Source organism: Mytilus edulis, chromosome 11 (assembly GCF_963676685.1).
Source record: "Mytilus edulis chromosome 11, xbMytEdul2.2, whole genome shotgun sequence".
NCBI classification, from domain to species: domain Eukaryota; kingdom Metazoa; phylum Mollusca; class Bivalvia; order Mytilida; family Mytilidae; genus Mytilus; species Mytilus edulis.
Window position 1 is genome coordinate 19,519,216 of NC_092354.1, and position 6,650 is coordinate 19,525,865.

The window sequence follows — 6,650 nt, forward strand, 5'->3', positions numbered from 1 at the left end:
CATTTGCTACATACTAGATCACCAAATTTAGAAGAATTTTCGCAGTAAGTGTTCTCAAATGTGTCTACATATGACATCTTAAAGTAAAAAGTTACTAAATACGTCAAATTTCTAGGGTTTATGTCCAAAGGCATTTTATTGTGTTTCTGTACTTCACTTGGCTGTTCCTGTACCAACTAATCACCTGGGTTTTTTATCACAACACGCAACCATGGTATCAGGTATAATTTGTTGTCAGTCATTTCATTTTTATGATCACGTGTATGCTGTTTGTCTAATAGCCTTGAATTCTATGAGGACATACATTTGTTATTTTTTGTGTCAGTTGTTCTATTATGACGATTTGTCTCTTTTGGCATTATACGTCATTTTTTATATTGAATCTAAACAAAAACCAACCAACCATGAAAAATATTTCAAAATGTTTTAGTCCATATTTCTAAATTGATAGACACCAAATGATTTTCAGAAAAATAGTTTCATTTTATTCAGGTTATCTTCAAACGAAAAGATGTGTTCTCTAGGTTTCAGCGTCATTTGATCTGGTTTCCTTCTCTTTTTTTGTAGATCTTGTTTGAAAAAGCAATGTAAATAGTACATCAGTGAGACAGCTTACTCACAGCATCATCATCTAAATACTTCATATATATAAACATAACGTAAAAGTTAACAGAAACTTATTGTGTCCGTATCATGTAGGACACAAAAAGTCTGAATTCCCAACACATACACAGGATGTATATACGAAGATGTGGATGGGATCTCAAATAATAGAGAATAAATGGCAAAACATATAAAAAAAATAGAGAAAAATGTACTCACATAATAAGGAAAATATATAAGGGAATTTAAAATATAGAGAACTGAGAGTAATTGGTAAAACGAATAAAGAATGAATTAAAATTACCTATAGATCTACAAAAATCTGACAGGAAGGAAACCTCGTCAAAAGACTAATTTACGTATTTCCTTGATGTGCAATGTAAATAAAAAGTTTACTATTGAATCAATAAAGACCTAAAGACCTAAAACAAACGAGAAACAGCAATCCAAATACGTTGGCATAAGCCAGAACCTAACGAAAACCGGAGAAAACTAGCTAAGAAGTGGTTAAAATATCATCACTCTGGGATACAGCATTCAGCACATTAGGAAAACATGAGCCTTATTTGTTCCTTAGGGAACGAATCCACCATAAGTGGACAACAACCGAACAACAGTAACACTTAACCACAATAAAAGCAGTCTCCAACTTGCATAGATGACAACCTCCATTTTCTGACTTGGTACAAGACATTTAAAGAAAAAAAGCTGATTTGACCTGGTTTAATGGATTGCCAAATATCCTGCTTGTTTCAAAACGTTAACAATACCGCTTAAACGGTAATATCACGTGACAGGAATACAGTACAAAGAAACGCTTAAACCTCAGCGCAGAGAAATACATGAATATTTTAATACTACATTACAACATGTTAACCGAATATCAACGGACATCTCATATGAATTTCCGACAGCACACCAGAACATCATAAACGAAATATAAAATGTGCGTCTCGTGAATGGATTAAAAAAAATCGACGCTTAGAATATCAAAGGTAAACTTGTAAAAAGTAAAATAGATTTTTATGTGAAGACACGTACATATTGGGATTGGGATTGAGATTGTAAAAGTGTTATTATTTGTATTTATAATCATGTCGATTTTTTTTTTAAAACATAAACTGGATGAGGATTCTAACAACACGGACTGCTTCTGTATTTTAGTTATATCTTTCTTAAGTTGCTCGGTTGACTTCTATTGTTTTATTCTACTAGTCGGATATCCTTCTTTGAGCATAATCTAGAGTGACTTGAAAATTACATTCTCAATTTTAGATTATCACTTCGGTACTCTCCCGAGCTGCAGTCAAACCCTTCCTTCACTGAAGTGTCTGTTTGGCTTAGCAGGGTGTACAAGTATGCTGTCAAGTGCGGTAAGAATTTTAAGGTTAAATTATATGCCTTGTGTATCGAATTTAACACACTCTCTTACCGTTAGGAACTCAGGTAAAAACTCTTTTAAATCAGTCTATAGGTAGTATGTTGCTAATTCTGTAAGGTTTGTACAGTTTGCACATTTTGTACATTTTACAACACGCATATCACTATTTGATGTGAAATTCATTTTCTACGTTCCTTGGATTCCAACATTCATGTTTTGGAGTTTAGTAAAAAAACAACATTCATGTATCAGGAACGGACCATCCGATATTCGGATGTGTGTGGGGAATGGGAGTGGGGAAGGGGAGCTGTGAATTTAAAATGAGGATATTTCTTGTCCTGATTTTCACAATCGGCCAGCACCATGAGTTTAAAAAAAACCCTTCATTATGTCCATTAGATCCCTTTTTTGAACAAAAATCAGCTTAAAGATCTCTGCCCCACAATACTCACCTCCGAGTTAAAAGAAGGCCTATATTTCAAAACTAAATTTCGGCATCAAAATCCCTGCCATTATCCCCTCCTCCCCCCCCCCCCCCCCCCCCCCCCGAAAATTTAAATGATGGACGCCTACAATCATACCTATTTGGGTCCAGATCAATTTGAAATAAGCAGCAGGACCCCTGAATCTATAGGGATCCAAATTTTGATAGAGCACTTACAAAATCAAAAGGCAGAATAAATAAATTGGCTACAAGAAAAGGTTATTCCGAATAAAAAAGCGTGTTGACAAGCAAGGACAAAATAAGGTCAATCGAAATGTCGCGAAAAAAGCAATAAAACAAACTTATCAATGCACCCTCCCAAAAAAATAAAAGGCTTGCTCCCTTATCGAAACAATGCCATTTTTCAGCTGAACGTAAGTAAAACGTGAAAAAGAAAATAAAAATAATACATTTACAGAAAAAAACAATTTACCACACACGTTTCTGGTATTTGAAAGACAAAAGTTTCCATACCTTTTGATCTGTCTTCTCGTGACTGACGAATATTATCGACCACTATACCAAAACACAAATAGGTCTGCATGGTCGGCGTACTTTCGAACTACAGCAAAGAGTGCAACTACATGACTATACATCATAAGAACGGTCAAGTAGGATTAACGGCACTGTATTTCCATCGGAAGAACAGAGGTGTAAATCGGTTTATATGTACATAAGTTGACAGACCAACAGGTCAACAGTTATACAAGTGTTATGGTCGACAACTTATTTTCCTGTATACATGTTTTGCCTAGGCAATTCAAATATGTAATAAAAATAAACCTTCATGTGCTACTTGGGTTCAGAATTTACGCCATCAAAATTTAAAATGTATAACAAATCTTTAAAGTTTCATCGTTTAGAAAAAGATAGGCATTTTGACTGTATATTTATCAATGACTTTTTAATGAAACATTAATCAAATAATCTTCATACGTAATTAAACCCAATGTCAATTTAAAAAAGAAGGCTCAATGATTTCTTTTTCAAGTTAAGTCTGAATGATAACAATCAGTTGAACAATGCAACTTTTCCCGATATGTCACAATTTTATGTAACGGAAATAACAATTGACGTTGGAACTCCATCATATGCCCTTAAATCACTATTATTACTTACAACAGTGTTATAGCATCAATACAAGTTATATACTATGATACAATATTGACACGACATAAGATAAAATAACGTGATCTATTGATTTGCATATTTATACATATTTATACATTATACAGGTGAGAACTGAATTAAATTAGTTCAATTTAAGCGTGATGTCACTATTCCGTTTTATGGATATGTTTAACCTGTATAAAAGGCATGTATGTTTTTAAAATAGATGGAAAAATGAAAATAATAACGGTATGTTGATACTGATTGTATGGAAAGCATGTTTTACAAAGTATCGATGACAAAATTAAATTACTTTAGGTAAGATACAGATAAAATTAGTCACAACAAAGTAGGGATTGAAAAACAAAAGTAATGTGCTCATGTTGAAACAGGTTACATATATAACATGCTCGACCAAATATCATTGGAAAAATACAAGTTAAGTTATTTTCAAAGATCATTCATATAAGTTTTATTTTAGCAACACGCTCTACAAGGTAACATAATTCAGTTCATCGAAGGGTGATCAGTCGTGCTGAACAAAAAAGGTGAGTGCCTCATTGTTATTATATTATTATCAGCAAAATCATATTTCCATGTTTGACTTTAAAAAAATAAGTACATAGGTTGCAAGAGAGACCAAATCTTTGAAAACACCATCCTTATTTCCGAAATACCTATTGATGTGTAATTCTTAACTTAGCTTACATCAAATAGTGTATCTATCATAAGCATCAGTATAGGAAAATGTACAAATGTCTGCCTTTTATAGTTAATGTCATAAATGTCTACCCTTTTATAGTGAATTCTTTAGAAATATGCCTTTTCATAATGAATTTTTAAATGTATATGTAAATAACGACAAGAGTAGTATACCGCTGTTCAAAATCGGGGAAACAAACTAAAACTGAGGGAAACGCATTAAATATAAGAGGAGAACAACGACACAACATTCAAATGTAACACTCATAGCAACGGACAAAGCATTAGACAAAATCCGATGAGAATAACCAAATGAATATAACATCAAAACCAAATACATGAATTTGGGATAGAAAAGTACCCTGACACGTCTTATTGTAATGTGAATTCACACTTAAATGTCATTATTTGTATATATCTACTGTTAAGTAATGATAATTGACATTTTCGATGTGACTTTTTCTATAAACATCTCAATTACTGTAGATAGTTTAAGAAACATATATATAATGTTATAATGAATCTTTTCACAGTTGAATGTTTTATAAAAATTGTAATTTATTATTTTGTTACCTTGAATAGTCCAATTCAGCTAGTGTGTGAAAGAGAGAGAGAGAGAGAGAGAGAGATTTTAATTATTTGTTACAAAATATTGTATAGAACCAATTATATATTTTTAGTTGTGATTAGTATTGATCACATTGTGTTTTATTGATATGTTGAACATTTCATGAGCTATTGAAGTCTTATATGCTTTTAAAAATGGGTATTATGGGCAAGATAGTTTACCCTTACCCTGGTAGCGAAGGTAAAACACCAAGAAGTCCGAATGTCTGACAAAACGTGACCTTAGTTCATCTTTAAATAGGAAAAGTTTGGGAAATTTACAGAAATAACTTATGTCAGAAATCGTTTTTCATCCTGATAATATCATTTCGGACATTAAAAAAAATAGTATAATTTATTTAAAACAGTCATTTTAGAGATGGAGTATGTTATCAAACATTTATATTCAACATATATTTTCTGAATATATTACAATGACCAACTGTCTTATCAAAAGCAATGTTTCTCACACAAGGTCGTTTGATTGTGCTGAAGGGAATTCTTAAATATTGGCCAATTGAGACAGTTTTTTGCAAATTCATCAATAAGCTATATTTGATATAATTTGATTTTATGAACTTCGATAACATAGTATCACGGGCACAATAACAAATTGATTGACCGATACGATATATCAACATGCATTTGTGGTCTTATATTTTAAGATGCCAGTACAGTCGCCTATTCAGTTAATTTAACAAAAAAGTAAAATCACAAAAATACTAATCTCCGACGAAAATTCAAAACGTAAAGTCCCTTATCAAATGGCAAAATCAACAGCTCATACACATCAAACGAATATGAACAACTGTCATATTCCTGACTTGGTACAGGCATTTTCTTCTGGTTTTATAGTTAGCTAAACCTCTCACTTATATGACAGTCGAATCAAATTACATTATTTTGACAATGATGTGTGAACAAAACAATGACAGTTAAGGTGGTACCTAACACTACAGGGAGATAACTCTGTAAAATCTGCTAAACGTTTTAATTACGTTGTGTTGTTACGGGAATAGTAAGCTTCTAAATGATCAAAATTAGTGTTTGTCGAACTGCTATATAACCAGACGTGTAATTTTTCTGATGAATTGGTTGGTTCAAATTTAAAGATTTTTTTTTGTCAAAGGGTCAAAGTAAATAATTTGTCAAGATTTTATGAAAATTTACGAGATAAAACATTGCATTGATAGCCCATCTGATTATTTCAAGAGATCGAGAGATTTTCAGGGAAATGAGTAGTTCATATATACTTACTGTTTTGTGTCATTTTATGATTTACTAACAAGGATGATGTTTAAGCAATTGTTCCTAAAGATCTTTTCGAAATAGTTCCGAATGTTTCATGAATGCTAAACATGGTCTTGGTAAATTTGGAACACATATCGCAATTTTACTGTTCTTTGGAAACTTTTCGGGTATCATTTTTGAAGTATGACCTGCATACATTTCCGAATCCTTCTAATTTGAATACTGTGTGTTTTGATAATTGTTTTTTTTTAGACCTTTCACTTTTGATTGATAAAAATTTCATTTCATAAATTATGAAAATATGCTTTTGTTTGAAGGGGAATTATATCGTGGTAATCCATTAAGATAGACATAACTGCAATGGTTCCCAGCAATTATGTTTTAATTGTTATTTCTTAAAACCTAACTACATTTAGAGTGTTTTCTGTTACAAAAACAATATTCATTGTTCAATAAGAATCCCCATGGGCTCACCAAAATAATTTTAACCTAAATATATCAAAACAGCTTTAC